The sequence below is a fragment of the Bidens hawaiensis genome, unplaced genomic scaffold (genome assembly GCF_021521415.1).
Source record: "Bidens hawaiensis isolate Kalapana, Puna unplaced genomic scaffold, B.hawaiensis_p1.1 tig00008044_1, whole genome shotgun sequence".
Lineage (NCBI taxonomy): Eukaryota > Viridiplantae > Streptophyta > Magnoliopsida > Asterales > Asteraceae > Bidens > Bidens hawaiensis.
This window is the reverse complement of record NW_027491567.1, coordinates 137,129-159,151: the sequence shown is the minus strand read 5'-3', so window position 1 is coordinate 159,151 and position 22,023 is coordinate 137,129. Positions and strand designations below refer to the sequence as shown.

The window sequence follows — 22,023 nt, the reverse complement described above, 5'->3', positions numbered from 1 at the left end:
CCTCAGGGTCTTACGCAACCAGTTCATCCTAACTTCTACCACACTTCTCCTAATGCCTAGATGTTCCAGTTGCTTAATGTAACGCCCGTTAATTTCGTTAATCGGCTCGATCGTTTATAAAGGTTTGTTCAAAATCCGGGGTTTCATCTTTCTAATTTAGAGCCTTGTAATGCGTTTTAAAAAGTTCATTTATCCATCCCTTTTGCTCAAAACATCGCCTCTTATAACTTAAAGTGTTAGATTAGTTTGTAGCACCCGACATTTTTGTTTATCAGCATGAGACATTTGTAGACTTTGTAGGTCTAACGGGATTTGATTTTCCAAGTCGAGGGGTTTCCCGGTACTTCTTAGAAACCTATTTAAATTATCTTGTGGTTCAAGATGTCTCAATATCAGTTTAGAGGGACCTGAATTTTAAAACTTTGAAAGATAACAAGCATAGGCCACCCCCTCCCTATCCCTTGCGATCGGCAGCCTCACCACACCACCACCATCGAATTTTTCAAGGATTCCAGCCATAACAGATGTGCTAAAAGTAGTTATATAAAAACACGCTAATCTATACACTAAGTAATAAATTCTAGACTCTTAAACTTAACTAAACTACTAACCGTCAAGTGAACCGGTCGACTCTAGTACAGCTAAGTAAGTCCGGATATCGAACCCACGAGACTCTTTTAATTATGTAAACTAGCTAAATTAGACTCAACTACAGACATGACTATTTATTTATTATTTGTTTAAGGGGGTTTTACTAATAAACTAATTTTAAACTAATTAAGGAAACTAAATACCACTAAACTTAGAACTTGGACTTAATTCAGATGATGACAAACAACCACCTAGGCTAGAATCCCCTAAGTTTTAGTTATCAATTAACCGGGAGAATACTTAGTTATGGAACTGGGATCGTAAAATAGACGCTTAAGAGGAAACCCGAGCAGGACCCCTGACCCTTCTCAAGAGACACATATGGGTTTCTAATAAGTTTTAACGCACACCAGTATTAAAAATCAAGTTTCCTTACGATCACTAATTAATTACAAACTAGTTCCTTTATACGAAATCCTACCTTATAGCGCGGAAATCAAAGGTAGCCTAATATATTCAATTGGCTCAATAGACAAAGTTAACCAACCAAACCTAGACGGACTCCTTACGAAGAACTAAATCAGCAATCCTGATCAACAAAGACCTATCAATAACCTAGCACCTTATAGCTATTTAGGTTAGCAGCACACTTAGGTTTATTTAATTAAATAATATTATTCCTATGATCTTATTCGAAATCAATCATAAAATAGTCAAGAACACAAAGTAGATGACCTAATAGCAACCTATCATAATGACAAACAATAATCAAGGCAACTATGGAATAATAAAACTCAACAAATAACCCTAAGCACACATATGCATCAATTTAATATAATTATACACATTTTACTAGTTCATAAAACCATAAGGATAAATAAATCCCAAGTCAAAATCAAACATCAAAATATGTTCATCATAAGCCTAGGCAGTCTATAATGTTTAGCCTTGCATCATAAAATAAAACGAAACAATAATAAAGGAATTCACGGCGAAAATAAATAAGAACGAAAGATTAAAGACGATAAAACCCGTTGTCTTCATATTTGGATGATAAGCACTTCGCCGGCTGATTCCTAGCCTTCAAACCCGCCAAAATATGCAATCCTAAGCTCCGGGAAACTCCAAATTTGGCTATGGCTTTCAGGTTATGAGTAGGGTTAAGTTTATGGGTGTTTATATAGACTTTCAAGGCCCATAAACTTAAAATTATAGAAGATTCTGGAAATCTAAGCCCATAAAACTAATATTGTAGAAGATTCTAGAAATCTGAGCTCATAGACTTAATATTTGTAGAATATTCTAGAAAATTGAGCCCAAAGTGCCGCGCTACGGGCCTTCTCCCATTTTTCTTGTTTTCGCTTGTTCTTCGCCCTCTTTTCGACATGATTGAAACCCTGAACCTAAAATATACAAATACGTTAGAAATATACAAATCTTACATAAAACCAAACAAAACTAATAAAATATTATATAAAATAAACAAGGGATTTATATATATTTAGCCTTATATCAATAACCCAACCATATTCGTCTAATTACAGGTTAGTATTGTTCGATTGAATGTCTTTTTCACCATTAAAGCCTTTATTGAACCCTAGAGATGTCATAAACATGTTAGGATTTGAGTTTTGATTAAAACAGTTTCTGACAGATTCGTACTCGTTTATTGTTCGGACTGTAACTCAATGAAAATTAATTGTTTTTGATCGATTCTTGTTTCAATGATATTCTACTTTGAGTCTAGTTTCCAGAAAGATACAATATGTAATTTTTGGACGAGATTTGAATGGTTTTTATGATTTTATACAAACCGGTGTCAAAGCTGATGAGGGGTGACGGATTCTGGTCTGTCTTCCCGACATCATAACTCTTTTTTGACAATTACAAATTGGTTGATTCCACTTCTGAAAGTTCATATTTTGAGTTAATATTACAACCCAGTTGAATCGTTTAATTTGGTTTGTAATGATTTTTCAACAAATTAAACTCTTTTGCTGCGCACTGAAATAGCAACACGTACCTTTCTATGTTGGAGGAATTTTTATGATTTTTGTATGCATTGGAAAAATATAATAAAAATATTTTTAAAAAACCTAAGATATTTATAAAACTCTGGTAAAAATTTCATAATTTATTTCTATGGTTTTCCTATGTAATAAAATACATATTTGCATGCTAAAATCTGCTCTTATACTCGACATTGATCAATTCTTTCTGTTTAGGACTTAACCGGTGGTTGACCAATTGAGGTCCTTTCGGGGCTGTTTTAATTTAATTTCTTGTTCCATCATCTACCTAGGTATGTCTTGTACGTCATACTTTAGTATTAGGAGCTTTGGCATTCGTTAGAGTGGTCTATTGTTAATAATGTGAAAACTAGGTTTTGGTTGTCTAGTTTGCTAATTGTTGTGTCTAGCGCATTGTTTGAGAGGATTAACAACCAATTCAAATTGTGTAGCCTCAGTATGTTATACGGTCTGTGAAAATACTAAATTACTATGTTAATGGGCCCGAATTGGTTTTCGGTTACTCAAACGGGTCGGTACAACTCAAATTCGCGTTTATTGGTAGTTTGTGCATTGTGCTTGCGAATTACCGACCCATCCAACTCGTTTGGTGTCGTGTGGACTTGTCGGCTGTGATTTTATTAAATTTGGTCCACACGGGGCTGAGTTGGTTGTTAAGTGCATAAACAACTCATAAACGCGAATATTCGTTTCAACTAGCAACTTTCAGGGGTAATTTGGGAATCTTTTGTCACCGGGATTATCCGAGGGTGGTTTTAGTAAATACAAGGCCCCAGGGGGCTGTTTCAATCGTACTTGTTAAGGCCAAGGCTTTAGGTAAATCAAACCACGCTAGAACGCCTCTTAGGATAAACGAGTCGGTACGGTTTAGTTAGTAATTTATGTGTGCAATCCGACAGGCTTGTGATTTGTGGATTGGCTTAGAGGTTCTATAGCTCATGGTGATTTTGTGCCTCGTGTCAGGTGAGTTCATGATGCCCCTTTTCACTCTTTTCAAGTTTTGGGCTAGCATACACATCGAATTGTTTTTACTTGATAAACCGCTTAAATGATTTTGCATAGACTTACTTGTAGTATGGTATATCTTAGAATAATATATACGTATGTTTATACATGTGTTACCTTATGGCCCATAGGCTTACTTATAGGATGGTATGTCTTGGAATAATATAAACGTATGTTTATACATGTGTTACCTTATGGCCCATAGGCTTACTTGTAGTATGGTATATCTTGGAATAATATATACGTATGTTTATACATGTGTTTGTAAGGCCCCGAATCCCGGAAACCCCACAGTTGGTATTCATTCTAAATAGTTAATGAAATAGTTGAACTTGTAAACCGTTTCTTCCATTAAAACGAACATATCAGAGTATCAATTTAGCGGAAAACATGAAAAATGAAACAAGTTCCCGAAACCCGGGAATTTTGCCCAAAACCAAATTAAGTATAACTTGTATAAGTCCTTTGAAATAAAATATTCATAAACAATTCCTCATTCCAGTATGCCCTTCACCGTCTAAGTAACTCCGTGCACGTCCAAGCGATAAGGCATCCTCTTCCTAACCTGAAACTCATACTAACATGCACACAAAGTCAGCTTGAGCTGAATGAGTTCAAGTTTTAAATAAATATTATCAGTAATGGAAATCATGATAATCATACCAAAAGTTTTTAAAGTAAAAATAAAAGATTACATTCATTAAGTCATCATTACCAAAGACTAGACATTCTCATACATATGTAAACATCCTTTAAATACATCCATATATGTATAACAACATATATATATATATATAACATTCACGTATAACATTCAGGGTCGAGCAAACGTACAAGCCAAACACGTAACATCCAACGCATGCAAACACAAAGTAGGCATGCACAACATTCAGTAGTCGAAACGACTACAACATTCGCCAAATAGAGGCCAAACAATAATTTATATATATGTATATATGTTAACATTCCAAGGCCTACCCTATTCAAGCAAGCCTATATAAAATCGTTTAAAACATTTCATCAAGTAAGAAAAACACTTAGGTGTGCATGCTAGCCCAAAGTTTAAAAAAGTAAAAAGGGGCATCATGAACTCACCTGAAATCAATCGAACACCAGCAACGAGCTAGGAAATCCCTAAGTGCACAATCACAAGCAAGGGCCTCTAAATCATACACAACGCGTTACTAAACTAGACCGTAAGAACACTCTTGCCTAATGGGCCGTTCAAGCCCAACACTTTGGCCCAAGGCCCAACAACTTGGCTCAAGGCCCAACACTTGGCCCAAGGCCCAACACTTGGCCCAAGGCCCAAAAACTTAGCCCAAGGCCCAACACCTTGGCCCGAGGGTAATCAAATCGAGTCGAATACGCGCGTAATAAACCTTAAAACCATTTGTTAAACGAATTAGCCCCAAATGGACCAAATTACCATTTTAATCTTTTCATTCATCATGATTATGTCACCCGATTTGATAGGGTTGACGGTTCCTTTTTACAACTCTCAATTTAACATTTAAACGAAAATTCGCGCACCGCCGACTCGATTGACGAAGCACTAACCAAAACAGCCCCGAGCATCAAAATTAATTTTTTTCCACAGCCCTTAAACCCCCTAGGGCTGTACAAACTGATTCGGTTGGTCATCCGATCAATTAACGCATCAAACTCAACAATTGTCAATCCTACACCCGGTAAACCCTAGTTTTCAAACTAAAATCAATTGACCGACCTAAACACCTCCATTGGCCATGAAATTATAATATGATGTACATGTCATACCTAGTGGGATTTTGATGCGAAAACCTCACTCAAAACAGCCCCGGAAAAGCTCAATTGGGCAGCCACCCGCTTAGCCTACAACAAGACGTTTTTCGATCAATACGCGCAATATAAGGATCAATTAACGTGTAAAAGACTTGGGGAATCGTAGTACATACCTTGAATTGAAGTTCTAAGGCTTAAACTTGGCTGCAAAAAAGAAAATTCAGGGGTCTTGGTTCCCTTCTTCCTGCCGATCGCAGCAATGGGGGGGGGGGGCTAGGGTTAGTTTTTGTTATAACATAATATATTACACTCTAGCCCCTCCAAATTGAGGTGTAAGGCAAAATGGAAGGAAAAGTTAAGTTCTTTAACGTACCGGGATGACGTAAAGGCTTCCGAGAAACGTCAGTTAAGTCCCCAGAGTTATACATACTTTACACGCGCTAAATCATTAAACCGGAAGTTTGACGGGTGTTACAAGTCCACCCCTTACAATGGGATTCGTCCCCGAATCCCGGGGCGACAGGAATAATTGCGGATACAGTCTCATCATCTCATCTTCGGATTCCCAAGTAGCCTCGGAACCCCTACGGTGCCTCCACTGCACCTTCACCTGTCTAACCACCTTATTCCTCAAACGCCTCTCCTAACGGTCAAGAACAACAATCGATTGCTCAACATAGTTTAGCTTACTATCGAGCTCAATTTCATCAAGAGGCACATGGGCCTCATCATCCACTAAGCATTTCCTCAGGTGGGACACATGGAAGGTAGGATGAATCCCCGCGATGTAAGGCCCCGAACCCCGGGAACCCCACAGTTGGTAATCACTCAAAACACTCGTAAAATTTAATAAACTCAAAAACCGTTTCTCCCATTAAAACAAACATTTCAGAGTATCAATTTTGCAGAAAACATGAAAAATGAAATAAGTTCTCGAAACCCGGGAATTTTGCCCAAAATCCAAAGTAAGTATAACTTTTATAAATTTCCTTGAAATAAAACATTCATAATAATTCTTCCTTCCAGTATGCCCTTCACCATCCAAGTAGCTCCGTGCACGTCCAAGCGATAAGGCATCCTCTTCCGAATCCTGAAACTTACACTAACATGCACACAAAGTCAGCTTGAGCTGAGTGAGTTCAAGTTTTAAGTAAAAGATATCAGTAGTAAAATCATGATAGTCATATCAAAGGTTTTCTAAAAGTAAAAGGGTACATCCATCTAATCATCATTACCGAACTTAAACATCCTCATACATACATATACAATATGTATATGTAAACATCCATTCAATAACATCCCTATATACATAACAGTATATATATATATCATCTACGTATAACATCAGGGTCGAGCAAACGTACAACCCAAACACGTAACATCAGTGTATGAAAACACAAAGTAGGCATACACAACATCAGTAGTCGAAACGACTACAACATCGCCAAATAGAGGCCAAGAAATAATGTATATACACGTATATATATTTAACATCCCAAGGCTTACCATATACTAGCAAGCCTATATAAAATCTTTTAAAAAAACATTTCATCAAGTAAGAAAACATTTAGGTGCGCATCCTAGCCCAAAAGTAAAATGAGTAAAAAGGGCATCATGAACTCACCTGAGATCGATCGAATACTTGCAACGAGCTAGGAAGTTCCTAAGGGCAAAATCACAAGCAAGAGCCTGTAAATTATACATAACGCGTTACTAAACTAGACTGTAGGAACACTCTAGCCTAATGGGCCGTACCAGCCCAACACCTTGGCCCAAGGCCCAACACTTGGCCCAAGGCCCAACAACTTGGCCCAGGGCCCAACACTTGGCCCAAGGCCCAACACTTTGGCCCAAAGCCCAACAACTTGGCCCAAGGCCCAATACTTGGCCCAAGGCCCAACAACTTTGGCCCAAGGCCCAATACTCTAGCCCAAGGCCCAACAACTTGGCCCAAGACCCAATGCTTGGCCCAAGGCCCAACAACTTGGCCCAAGGCCCAACAACTTGGCCCCAAGGCCCAACAACTTGGCCCAAGGATAATCAAATCGGGTCGAATGCGCTGGTAATAAACCTTAAAACCATTTGTTAAACGACTTAGCCCCGAATGGACCAAATTCCATTTTAAATCTTTTCATTCATCAAGATTATGTCACCCGAGTTGATAGGGTTGACGGTTCCTTTTTACAACTCTTACTTTAACGTTTAAACGAAAATTCGTGCATCGCCGACTCGATTGACGAAGCACTAACCACAACAACCCCGAGCATCAAAAAAATAATTTTCCCACAGCCCTTAGACTCCCCTAGGGCCATGCAAACTGATTCGGTTGGTCATCCAACCGATTAACGCATCAAACTCAACAATTCTTGACAACCGAACATAACAATCAAACTACAACTAGTTGATCAACTTAACTAACACCTAAGAACATGATCTTTGAGTATGATATACGGGACATACCTAGGAAGATTGTGGTGCAAAAACTCACTTCAAACAGCCCCGACAAGAACACAATTGAACATCCATCGGTTAAGCCTAAAACGAACTTATCGATCAATAACGAGTAAAACGTGTAGATTTTAGCATGGGAAGATGCATTTAATTACATAGGATAAACTTTGAAATAAATTAATAAATTTTTACCAGACTTTAATAAATGTCTTAGGTTTATAAAAAAAATTTTGTTATATTTTTATATTGGACACAAAAATCATAAAAATTTCTCCAACACATAAAGGTATGTGCAGCTATTTCAGCGCGCAACAAAATGGTTTTATTTTTATAAAATTCATTACCGAACCAAATTAAACGATTCAAATTGGGTTTGGTTCCTATTCAAAATACTAACTTCCAGAAATAGACCAACCAATTTGGACCTGTCGAAAAAAGGTTATGACATCGGGAAGACAGACCAGGATCCGTCATCTCGCATCAGCTTTGACACTCGATTTTATAAATTCATAAAAACCATTCAAATCTCGTCCAAAAATTACGTATTGTACCTTTCTGGAAACTAGACTCAAAGTAGAACATCATGGAATCAAGAATAGATCAAAAAAAGTGGATTAACATCGCGTTACAGACCCTACAATAAAAGTATACTAATCTGTCAGCAAGCTGTTATCATCAAAACTCAATCTTAACGACCAATAAACGCGTTAATATGATCAATTAAGGTGTAAAAGACATGGGGAATCATAAAACCGATCTTGAATTGAAGTTTTCACGGCGGAAACATGGCGGGGCAGAAGAAAAACGAGCAGGGGGGGTTCTTAGCTGCGATCGGCTGCACCTAGGGTTATGAGTTAGGGTTGTTCATTCTTTTATGATATAAAATAAGAAGTTTCATTCTAGCCCCTCAAGTATAAAGTGTGTAGCAACTTGGGTGGAAAGTTACATAATTTTAACGTACCGGGATGACGTAAAGCCTCCGAGGAAATTCGGATAAATCCCGAGATATGTACATACTTTACATGCTTTAAATCACTTATCTGAAATTAACTGGCGTTACACGCGAGCTCATCAGGCAGTTCCAGCCTATACGCTAACTCACCAACACGGGACACTATACGAAACGGACCAATGAACCTCGGACTAAGCTTCCCCCTCTTACGAAAACGAATAATGCCCTTCCAGGGAGAAACTTTTAACATAACCCGATCCCCATCCTCGAACACAATGGGCCTTCGCCTTTTGTCCGCATAGGACTTTTGACGATCCTGAGCGGCCTTCATAAACGCCTTAATCTTATCGAGCTTCTCATTCGTGGCTTTAACTACCTCCAAACTACCCAACTGTTTCTGTCCAATGGAACCCCAGCAGACTGGAGTCCTACACCTCCTACCATACAGCATCTCAAACGGTGGCATCCCAATCGTGGCGTGATAACTGTTATTATACGAGAACTCTACCAACGGTAAGTGACGATCCCAACTGCTCCCAAAATCGATTACACAGGTCCGCAACATATCCTCAAGAGTCTGAATGGTCCTCTTGGATTGACCATCCGTCTGCAGGTGATAGGCAGTACTGTTAAGGAGTTTGGTACCCATCTCCTCGTGAAACTCTTTCCAAAACCTGGAGGTAAAACGCGTATCCCTATCCGAAACAATAGATACCAGCACCCCGTGCCTAGAAACGATCTCACGAATAAACACATCGGCCAACTGCTCGGAATTAAAAGTCTCTCAGATCGGCAAGAAATGAGCACTCTTTGTCAATCTATCAACAATTACCCAAATGGTGTCATAACTACCCTTAGGAGTACAAGGCAATTTAGTCACAAAATCCATAGTGAGATGCTCCCACTTCCACTCAGGTATTTCTAAAGGTTAAAGCTTCCCGAACGGCTTTTGATGCTCGACCTTAACTTGTAGACACGTCAAACACTTACTCACGTACTGAGCCACCTTAAACTTCATCACAGGCCACCAATAATTTTTCTTCAGGTCTTGGTACATCTTGGTCGCGCCCGGGTGAATAGAATAGCGCGACTTGTGTGCCTCATCCGAAATTTTATCTCTGAATCCCCCATACTTCGGTACCTATAAACGACCATCCTTATACTTCACCCCGTCACCGACGTCTTCCAACAATTTCTCCTGACCCCAAACACGTTCTGACATAATCCATTCTACCTGCAAAGCCTCATTCTGAACGCTGGCTATTGCTTCAAAATATCGGGTTTAAGGATAAGCTGGTAAGATTTTACACGAATCGGCTTCGGTCTCTCCTTTCGGCTCAACGCGTCGGCCACCATGTTAGCCTTACCTGGATGGTACATAATCTCTATATCGTAGTCCTTAATCAACTCAAACCATCGACACTGTCGCATATTTAGTTCCTTTTGCTCGAAGAAATACTTTAAACTCTTATGATCCGTATAGATGACACGCAAGGAACCCCATACAAATAAAGCCTCCACAACTTAAGTGCAAACACAACCGCCGCCAGCTCCAAGTCGTGAGTAGGATAATTCGCCTCGTGAGGCTTCAACTGCCGTGAGGCATAAGCGATGACTCGACCTCGCTGCATCAAAACACACCCAAGCCCTTGATAAGAGGCATCAGAATACACTACCAAATCATCGTTGCCATCCGGTAAAGCTAAAATCGGTGCATGCATCAACCAGTTCTTCAACTTGAGAAAAGCCTCCTCCGGCTCAGTACCCCAAACGAACTTAACACTCTTCTTAGTTAACCTTGTCAGCGAAGAAGCAATTTTCGAAAAGTCGGGAATAAAGCGGCGGTAATACCCCGCCAAACCCAGAAAGCTGCGGATTTCAGATGGAGACTTAAGAGACTCCCATTCATTCACGGCTTCCACCTTTGCAGGGTCAACCAGAATACCACTCGGGTTAATAACATGACCCAAGAATTGAACCTCACGCAACCAGAAGGAACACTTAGAAAATTTTGCATACAGTTTGTTCTTCCGCAGAGCCTCCAACACTTCCACGAGATGACCGGCGTGATCGGATTCGCTTTTAGAGTACACAAGAATGTCGTCGATGAACACAATAACCAAACGATCGAGCATCGGTCTACACACCCGGTTCATAAGATCCATGAACGCAGCCGGTGCGTTGGTCAAACCGAAAGACATCACAAGAAATTCATAATGCCCATAACGAGTGCGGAAGGCAGTCTTAGGAATATCTTCCTCCCGAATCTTCAACTGATGATACCCGGACCTAAGGTCGATCTTCGAGAACCAACTAGCTCCTTGGAGCTGATCAAATAAATCGTCGATCCTTGGGAGAGGGTACCGATTTTTAACAGTGAGCTTGTTCAATTCACGATAGTCAATGCACATCCGCATGCTATCGTCCTTCTTTTTAACGAACAGATCCGGGGTACCCCAAGGTGAAATGCTTGGTCGAATAAAGCCCTTATCGAGCAAGTCTTCCAATTGAGCCATAAGTTCCTTCTTTTCATTCGGCGCTAGGCGGTAAGGAGCTCGGGCAACGGGTTTTGCGCCCGGCACAAGATTTATCTGGAACTCGACCTCGCAGTCTGGCGGCACATCTGACAAATCATCTGGAATTACATCCGGGAAATCCCGAGCGATAGGAGCATCACCGACGGTAGCCCTAGACACGGAAACAAATTTTCCTACGGCGACCTCAACCTCAAACACATCGACTACGCGCTCGGGTGACTTATTCAATGAGGAACAGAAAGCGGTAGACACAAAACTTCTACTGGCGCCCAAATCAAATAAGACTGACGCCGGCAATTCATCAAGTAGAAAGGTATCTGGGATAACATCACGCTCCTACTTAGCTAAACAGTTGCTCATACATTCTTGAAGGAGCGAGGAATTTAAGCGGTCAAGTACCAAGGAACCCAGAGTGACAGTATGCTACGCTTCAGCTAAACAATTATGCGCAAAGCGTTCGAGAGGATGGGAAAAGAACAGGAGAATTTAGGGAATAAGATAAACTTTAACGCTAACGACTCGAGAGTTAGCCAAATCCTATCCCTACAAAGACGGAACCCGAACATAGTCAGACACAAGTGGTATTTAAAACATGGAAGGTAAGGGTAAACCGCTAATAACGTTGATCAAGTGTTATTAGTCGTTTACTTCGCCGGCCCGTTCTAAGCACCCCCTGCCCCTAACCACATTAGCATTCTATCTAACACTTTACAATTAATCTCATACTGAAAACTTTCAAATTCAAAGGAATGACTAAATAATTTAAAGTTACCTCTTGGCGTGCAGCTACTCGCGACGAGCATACTAGTTTCTTTCTTACAGTTCGAGTCCAAGCATTCGGGGATGCTCGGATCCCTCGAACCATGGCTCTGATACCAACTTGTAAGGCCCCGAATCCCGGGAACCCCACAGTTGGTATTCATTCTAAATACTTAATGAAATAGTTGAACTTGAAAACCGTTTCTTCCATTAAAACGAATATATCAGAGTGTCAATTTAGCGGAAAACATGAAAAATGAAACAAGTTCCCGAAACCCGGGAATTTTGCCCAAAACCAAATTAAGTATAACTTGTATAAGTCCTTTGAAATAAAATGTTCATAAACAATTCCTCATTCCAGTATGCCCTAAACTTGTAAGGCCCCGAATCCCGGGAACCCCACAGTTGGTATTCATTCTAAATACTTAATGAAATAGTTGAACTTGAAAACCGTTTCTTCCATTAAAATGAACATATCAGAGCGTCAATTTAGCGAAAAACATGAAAAATGAAACAAGTTCCCGAAACCCGGGAATTTTGCCCAAAACCAAATTAAGTATAACTTGTATAAGTCCTTTGAAATAAAATGTTCATAAACAATTCCTCATTCTAGTATGCCCTTCACCGTACAAATAACTCCGTGCACGTCCAAACGATAAGGCATCCTCTTCCTAACATGAAACTCACACTAACATGCACACAAAGTCAGCTTGAGCTGAGTGAGTTCAAGTTTTAAATAAATATTATCAGTAATGGAAATCATGATAATCATACCAAAATTTTTTAAAGTAAAAATAAAAGAGTACATTCATTAAGTCATCATTACCGAAGACTAAACATTCTCATGCATATGTAAACATCCTTTAAATACATCCATATATGTATAACAACATATATATATATATATAACATTCATGTATAACATTCAGGGTCGAGCAAACGTACAACCCAAACACGTAACATCCAGCGCATGCAAACATAAAGTAGGCATGCACAACATTCAGTAGTCGAAACGACTGCAACATTCGCCAAATAGAGGCCAAACAATAATTTATATATATGTATATATGTTAACATTCCAAGGCCTACCCTATTCAAGCAAGCCTATATAAAATCGTTTAAAACATTTCATCAAGTAAGAAAAACACTTAGGTGTGCATGCTAGCCCAAAGTTTAAAAGAGTAAAAAGGGGCATCATGAACTCACCTGAAATCAATCGAACACCAGCAACGAGCTAAGAAATCCCTAAGTGCACAATCACAAGCAAGAGCCTCTAAATCATACACAACGCGTTACTAAACTAGATCGTAAGAACACTCTTGCCTAATGGGCCGTTCAAGCCCAACACTTTGGCCCAAGGCCCAACACTTGGCCCAAGGCCCAACAACTAGGCCCAAGTCCCAAAAACTTAGCTCAAGGCCCAACAACTTGGCCCAAGGCCCAACACTTGGCCCGAGGGTAATCAAATCGGGTCGAATACGCGTGTAATAACCCTTAAAACCATTTGTTAAACGAATCAGCCCCAAATGGACCAAATTCCCATTTTAATCTTTTCATTAATCATGATTATGTCACCCGAGTTGATAGGGTTGACGGTTCCTTTTTACAACTCTCAATTTAACATTTAAACGAAAATTCGCGCACCGCCGACTCGATTGACGAAGCACTAACCAAAACAGCCCCGAGCATCAAAATTAATTTTTTTCCATAGCCCTTAAACCCCCCTAGGGCTGTACAAACTGATTCGGTCGGTCATCCGATCAATTAACGCATCAAACTCAACAATTGTCAATCCTACACCCGGTAAACCCTAGTTTTCGAACTAAAATCGATTGACCGACCTAAACACCTCCATTGTCCATGAAATTATAATATGATGTACATGTCATACCTAGTGGGATTTTGATGCAAAAACCTCACTCAAAACAGCCCTGGAAAAGCTCAATTGGGCAGCCACCCGGTTAGCCTACAACAAGACGTTTTTCGATCAATACGCGCAATATAAGGATCAATTAACGTGTAAAAGACTTGGGGAATCGTAGTACATACCTTGAATTGAAGTTCTAAGGCTTAAACTTGGCTGCAAAAAAGAAAATTCAGGGGTCTTGGTTCCCTTCTTCCTGCTGATCGTAGTAATGGGGGGGGCTAGGGTTGGTTTATGTTATAACATAATATATTACACTCTAGCCCCTCCAGATTGATGTGTAAGGCAAAATGGAAGGAAAAGTTAGGTTCTTTAACGTACCGGGATGACGTAAAGGCTTCCGAGAAACGTCGGTTAAGTCCTCAGAGTTATACATAATTTACACACGCTAAATCATTAAACTGGAAGTTTGACGGGTGTTACAGTGTTAATTTATGGCCTATGATTGGTGATGTTAATTAGTCATTATTGACTAAGGATGTTTGCGTATGCCTACTTTGTGTTTGCATACGGTAGATGGTGATCTTGGCCGGGCCAAACTATACTACTCAGGTTCTAAAGTTCTATCGTGGGCCCTGGAAAGCCCGTGAGGGGGGAGGCTCATGTGGCATGATCACCATCAGATGGAATGTTACATGTTTGGGTTGTACGTGTGCTCGACCCTGATGTTATTACTTGGATGTTATGCATAGGGATATAATTATATAGATATATAAGTATGACTACTTATCGTTTATCATGGCCTAACTGCTCATATCCCGTATTATATTTAAACTCTTGGAATGATTTATATAAATATTGTTTATTAAAACTTGAACTCACTCAGTTCAAGCTGACTTTGTGTGTATGTTAGTGTGAGTTTCAGGTTAAGAGGAGTATGCTTACCGCTTGGACGTGCTCGAGACTACATGGACTGTTGAAGGCATATCTAGTCGGGGAATTCAATAATGAACTCTGTTTCTCTTCAGTTATTATTAGAAATATTTAAATTTGGTTTTGGGCTTATTTCCCGGGTTTTGAGAACTATTTTAAGTACTTATGATTTTCCGCTGATTTTGTACTCTGAACTAATTTTAAAATAAAATGAATTGCTTTGGGTTAAAATTTGGTTAAGTTTTTGGGAATCTTGACACTTATTATTCCACTGTCCTTTACTCTGAATCGGTTTTAAATAAAACGAATTTTCTTGGTTTTAAATTATTATGAATTTTGGATATGATTACCAACTGTAGGATTCCTGGGATTCAGGGTCTTACACTTAATCTGATTAACTTGCAACAAAATCAGATGCAAGCTGATCGTATGTTTCATAAGCAAATGCGGATCAAGCAGCGGAATATGTATCGTCATATTCAGTATATTCAGAAGGAAAACATGGAATTGAAAGCCCTGGTTGCTTCTCATGGGGAGAGATTGGATAGCAGGACGAGATGATCCTACAGTTGACATGTAAGGATGACGAGCTGAAAAAGTTGAAGAATGATGATAAGGATCCTAATGATGGTGGAATTGGTGATCAGCAACCAGGCGGTGGTAATTCATCGTCGGCAAGTAATAAGACTAGTGGCGGTAGTGGTGGTGACGGGAACAATTTGCAGATTATCCCATACAAGGATTATACGAGCGTGAAGCTGGTCAATATGATTGCGGCGAACATGGTTCTGTTTGTGGAAATGGAAGGTATTGTGTATAGTATGGTGAATGCTGATGAGATCGAAGAGGGCGAGTTTGTTGACTACTCGTTGACAAAAGAGCAAATCGCTCTGCTTCTGGATTTGAACGAGGATGAGGTTGAGGAATTAGGAAAGTCGGTGGATGCTGAGGCGGATTTTAAGGATAGTGATAATACTGGCATTCCACGTGGGAATGTGTCAGATTTTGATGAGGTTAAAGTAGAGGACGTTACTGCCGAGGAGTACCCTGATATGTATACCACGAATAATTCTGATTTTGGTATTCCTTTCTTTAAGACTGAACATTTTGAAGCGGTAGAGTCACGTCTGAGACAAGAACGTGAACAGTGGAACGAGGAAGCCAAGACAAGTCACCTATCATCCAACGAGAAGAAGCGTAAGCGTGCTTTAGATGGTATGTTCGAGCACAATGTCAAAAGGATGATCAAGATGATCGAAAGCTTCGCTACAACGAACAGGAAGATATCCAACAAGCGAAGGTTCGAGCATCTGCATACCAGATGAAAAAGTTCAAGAGCCCGAAGAATGTGAAAGGTGATATGGTGGCGTGGCAGTATGATTATGAACTTAAGGTATACGTGATCAAGTGGGAACACGGTTTATATTATTTTAAACGTATACGTGATGTGTTAACGATGCCTCGTTGGGATGTGAGAACCTTGGCCAACCGACCATTCGTGAATCAGGGTAAAGACCAATGGGCCTCGTGGTTCTATGAGCATCTCTTACACGAAACTCATTATGGTTTCAAATTATTCAAGCCATAGGTTCCGAAACACAAGTACATCGACGAGATCGATCCGCGCACGGGCTGAAGGAAGACGATATTACAAGTAAAGCCGCCAAAGACTATGAAGAGGGTCCCGAAGAAGACTTTCCCTCAGAGTCTGTTCACGTCATTCAACAAATGGCACTACGACAACTGAGCAAGTGAAGTGTTTATTATTTTAGGATCGGGAATGAATACTCAATTCATTCACGCTATCGATCCTATGTGGCTCGTTAACTTATCGGAGTCTGATAACGATGCGTTATTCTATAATCAGATCTGGTTTGCTAACGTAAGCGACTATGATCTTGTAATGCAATTCCAGCGAGTCGTTCGGGTTTTCTATGCGTTCAAGATTCATAGTTGTAATGATTGGAGACGAATATGTTCCAAGGCTAAAGTATAAAGAGCTCGAGACGAGGGGGAGTTTGTTGATGCATGATTCAGGCGTCTCGGTCTTTATATTATGATTATATTAGTTTATAATGTAAATGGCATTTTGGTAATTACATATTTAGCCCATTCGCCTTAATTGTAAGGCTAATTCGTTACCTAGTAACAAATGAGTCATATTCGCTATAAATGTAAGTGTCATTCGTTAATCAACATTAAAGAATGAGACAGCGAATGTAGGGCCATTCGTTTTATGTAAAGTATAACGAATGACTAAGGTCATTCGTTGGGTTAATGTAACGAATGACTCATTCGTTAAGGCATGTCTTAACGAATGAGGTCATCCCTATATATACATGTAATGTATCTTAAAGTAATAACAGCTTTTCCATTAATCGCATTTCCTCTCGTTACTCAGCCAAAATCACTCCAGAACACACACACACACACCACACACTAACGTAATCAAGCAGTCTAATTGTAATCCTAACAATAAGCAATGGATCCGAACGATATGTGTTGTAATCACAAGATCTAGATCCGGCTCGTTTAAGCGTTTTCAATATTATATATATATATATATATATATATATATAATACGTATGTATTGCATATAGTACTTATTTTATTTTATGTTTTTTAATCTTAAACAGCCCCAGAGTTGTTACAAAACCTATCGTGCCACACATACAAGCAAAGATGGGACAATTGACCCATAGCCACATAACATATTGTAAGCATTTATTAAACATATTATATATACACACTCACACACACACACTTGTGGCATCAATTAGAACATATTTATAAATTAAATATTATATATAGCGTCGTTTAGAAAAAGGCGTTAGAGGCCCAAACTCAAACCGAACAAGAAACTTCATCTTCTGTTGAGGAAGTTGAAGTATTTGAAGAAGTCTTGGGTCCTCGACGCGGTTGGATGAAAGGGATCGGGTGCAAACCTTCTTCATCTAAGCATCGGTTTCTTGGAGCATCCGCAATTAACACCCTCATTCACACAGGTATACAGATTGATATATGTATGTCAAATGCACATATTGCTCATTTGGCCCGAAACTTGTAGTTTTACCCGAAACAAGTATATATGTAGATCAATATATACAAGTTTCGGGTCAAACTACAAGTTTTTGGGCCAAACGAGCAATACGTTCATATATATATATATACACACACACACACATATATATACATATATATGTGTATATGTTTGTATATATATATATATGAACGTATTGCTCGTTTGGCCCAAAACTTGTAGTTTGTCCCGAAACTTGTATATATGTAGATCAATGTGTACCCGAAACTTGCATATATGAGCAATATATACAAGTTTTGGGTCAAACTACAAGTTTTGGGCCAAACGAGCAATACGTTCATTTTACATACATATATATATATGTGTGTGTGTGTGTGTGTGTGTGTGTGTGTGTGTGTGTGTAAAATGAACGTATTGCTCGTTTGGCCCAAAACTTGTAGTTTGACCCGAAACTTGTATATATGTAGATCAATGTGTACCCAAAACTTGCATGTAGATCGATATATTAGCGTAAAATGAACTTGTATATATGTAGATTGGTATATGTATGTAAAATGCATGTATTGCTCGTTTGACTCAAAACTTGTCGTTTGACCCAAAACTTTGTAAATATGTAGATCAACATGTATGCCAAATGCCCGTTTTGTCCTGAAACTTGCATGTAGATCAATATGTATGCATCTTTTAACTTATAATGTGTACTTTATTAAATTGTAGGAACAAATTAAGGTGTTGTTTGACGACCCCAATTTCATCAATCAACTCATGTTGTTCAATAATTCGCAAAAGGAGAATATTAGTAGGGATGAAGATCAGGGTGAAGACGATTCCGGCGAGCCGAGGATGAAGAGTAGTTTTTGGGTTTATGATGAATTATAGTTGTTTACGTTTTGTTTAAGATGTTCTAACTAACACATTATGTTCTAATTTTATGTTAATATTTATGTAATCTTCGGACTAAAAATCGTACTTCCAGTTAGGTACTGTAAATCAGAAACTGGTATTGACGAAGCAGCATATCGGGAACTTGAATTGTGAAAAGAGCAGGTCAACATGTCGAAGAGTTTTAGCGGCGACGCAAGTTGTCGCTGCTAAAGGTTTTATCGGTGACTTTTGGGGTTTTTGTCGCCACTAAAAGTCAAATTTCTTGTACTGTGGTATGGCAGTTATATGACTTCTGCTTGATAGTTAGTATCGAATAAGTGTGATCATCGAACATCACGTTGGTTTGTTTGATAGGAGTGATCTAACAAGTTCAACTGCAACCCTACATTCAATTCAATAGATTATCCTGTTGGTTTATTTAATCTTTAGTTTGTTTGTTTCATATGATGGAGTTAAGAATGTTAATTTGAAACTAGAACTTGAATCATGGGGTGATCATGAAGATTACGATCACGCAATTATGTCGTTCTGATTTCTTGTCTTCTCATGGCTTTTATTCTTTCGCGTGTTTAGTTTAAAAGTCTTAAAAGATTCTAGAGTGACACATTTTATCAAATAGCATTTTTTTTCATTTACTCTCAAAATTACCATTTTTATTGAAGTTTAGAAAAGTATATCAAATTAAGTTGCACTTGATCCATTCATTTTCATCCAACTGAGACAACAACAAACACATACAAATAAGAAGCTCTTTTAGCTGCAAATAAACAAATATCACTCATACGAAATGTGGCTTAAGAGAGTGCAATCCTTCTGGCTTACAAATTAGCTAGGTGGTGCGAGTTTTCTTGTTCGATGGTACGAAGGAGGTGCATACGTTGGATAGGGAAGTACATTGATGAAAAGCTTCAATCCCATTTGGCAGTGTTTTCCAACACCACAAATATACCATTTCCTCACCGGAGTTTGTAAAGTGATCACGTCGTATCCACTAGCGAGGGCTTCATTAGCAGCAGGAATGATGCATTGCTGAAATGAAGTTCCGTTTACTCTAAACACATTATGTATTCCCTTTGGGTATCTGAACACTATAGAAAAATGTAATTCCATTAAGGTATTGTGTATTATGATCATTTATTTATAGGAGTTTAATGAGAATAAGTATGGTAAATTGTTAACGTTATAACAATATATGCCAAATAAAAATTATGTAAAAAAGGTTTATTCGGTTTATAATTTGCTTCAAAGCATTCGCATATCGCATAGAGTTAAGTATTAATGTGTACCAAGTTTATCTCCGACAAGGAATTGGTTTCCCTTGGCCCACGCTTGGTAATCAAAGTTGAGGGTCCAACCTTTATCATCTCCAACCACAAACACCTTGCCCAAAGGAGCAGGATAAGCTGATGGAGGTGGAGGCGACAATTGAGAAAGAACGTTGATGAAAAGCTTCATACCACCAGACTCACAGTGCTTGCCAACTCCACAAGTGTACCATTTTCTTCCCGGTGTTGCTAGCATTGTCACATCATATCCACTAGTCAGAGCTTCATTTGTTGGAGGAATGATGCACTATTGGAAAACAGTTCCATGAACTCTGAATACATTGTATCTTCCAATAGGATATTTGAAAACTGCAAGCATAATACATACAATATTTATCATAAAAAACACGTACCAAAGTATGGAATACTTATTATATAAAGGACACGCACCAAGTTGATCTCCAACAACGAATACTTTGTCTTTGGCCCAAGCTTGATAATCAAAGTTCAGTGTCCAGCCTTTATCGTCACCAACGATAAGCACCTTGGCTAAAACCGAAGATGCTAGAGCTGCTACTGTTACTATGAAAAAGATGACCATGCTCCACTTATTACTAGTCATCTTGGATCACTTAGTTACAGAGCAGTCTAGTTACTTTATGTGTGTGGCGTGGGATTTAGATGAGTAGGCTATTTATAGAGAATTCAGAAGACTTGAACTAGTTTTGGTCGGCATGGAATCAAATGTTTTTATTTTTTTATAAACAGGATTGACTAGAATATAGAAAGAAGAGGCATACCTTTGATTTCTTAATACCTCATGAGAATGAAAAACGTACATTTAGTGCATAATGACTTCTTCAAGTATATCTGATTCTTAAACAAAAGTTATTGTCTGATTAGAATATTCAATTCCTTAACTGTCCAGTAGAATCTGGAACTTTATGCATGCTGCTCTATGCCCAATTATTTCATAATTTCATTAAGACAAGACAATTCCCTCAAAACACTATTTTTTTTTAAGATGGACGGTTGCCCGTCATCAGTTCTTGCATGCTTTCTCCATTCCTTTTATAACTATTTTATTATTAGAATATCAGAAAACAAACTGATAAATATACACAGCAATTGAACGTATATAATGGATTAATAAATAATCTTGGTAGTTTTACAAGAATGTACAAGAGGTTTATATATAGACTAGGGTTTACAAGGGTCGTGACGTTTGGAAAGATCATGATGGTTAACAAGAAACCGTTAATGACGGTTTTGTTAACTGTTTTCATTATCCCATATAAACCCTAAGTTTTAATCATAATATTAATATGTCACAAATACAAATAATATAAACTTATAACCTAAGTATTGTTTATTTATCTAATACACTCCCCTAAACATAGTTAGGTTTAAGAGAGTTCTTGATTGGTGATAGGCTTTGATGTGCATCATCTAGGGGGATCTTTGCTGCCTTGAAATCAGTCTTTCGCACTTTGTGTTCGCCGTTTCGTTTCTTAAACATTTTTTTGCTCCATTCCAATCATTTCCCATAAACATTGCATACTCGTGTACTTATTGGAGTCTTTTATTGATCTCGGCTATTGTGTCTTCTACTTTCAATTCACTGGAACTCTTGTGATCATCTTGATGCGTTTCGGTTTCATTTTCTTGGCTGCAACCTGCTGCATTTCCTAAATCCCTCATGTATAACCTGTATTCAAACTCAAATACATCCAAATACCTTGCATAAATTAGTTTCATAACATACCCATCACTCCAATCGAATCCCATCTCTTTTTGCAATCAATATCCATAATCCTTTCTCTTCTGTTCTTTCATGTCCACCCTCTCTTTTCACTAACATATAAAGATCCAGCGACTCCACCTTTTTATTTTGATAAGGAGGTACTAACCGATTTAGAGCAAGGTGTATGTTCAAAAACCAATAAA

At 38.7% G+C, this 22,023-nt stretch overlaps 1 pseudogene across 1 annotated transcript; it reads right to left on the bottom strand.

Annotated features, from left to right (window-relative positions):
- Positions 1-19,497: 19,497 nt before the first annotated feature.
- LOC143636781 (blue copper protein-like) lies at positions 19,498-20,710 on the bottom strand (annotated as a pseudogene). Its single transcript, XR_013154312.1, has 3 exons — positions 20,527-20,710; positions 20,098-20,445; positions 19,498-19,899 (listed from the first exon to the last, which is right to left on the bottom strand). The product of XR_013154312.1 is annotated as a blue copper protein-like (transcript).
- Between the last annotated feature and the right edge of the window lie 1,313 nt (positions 20,711-22,023).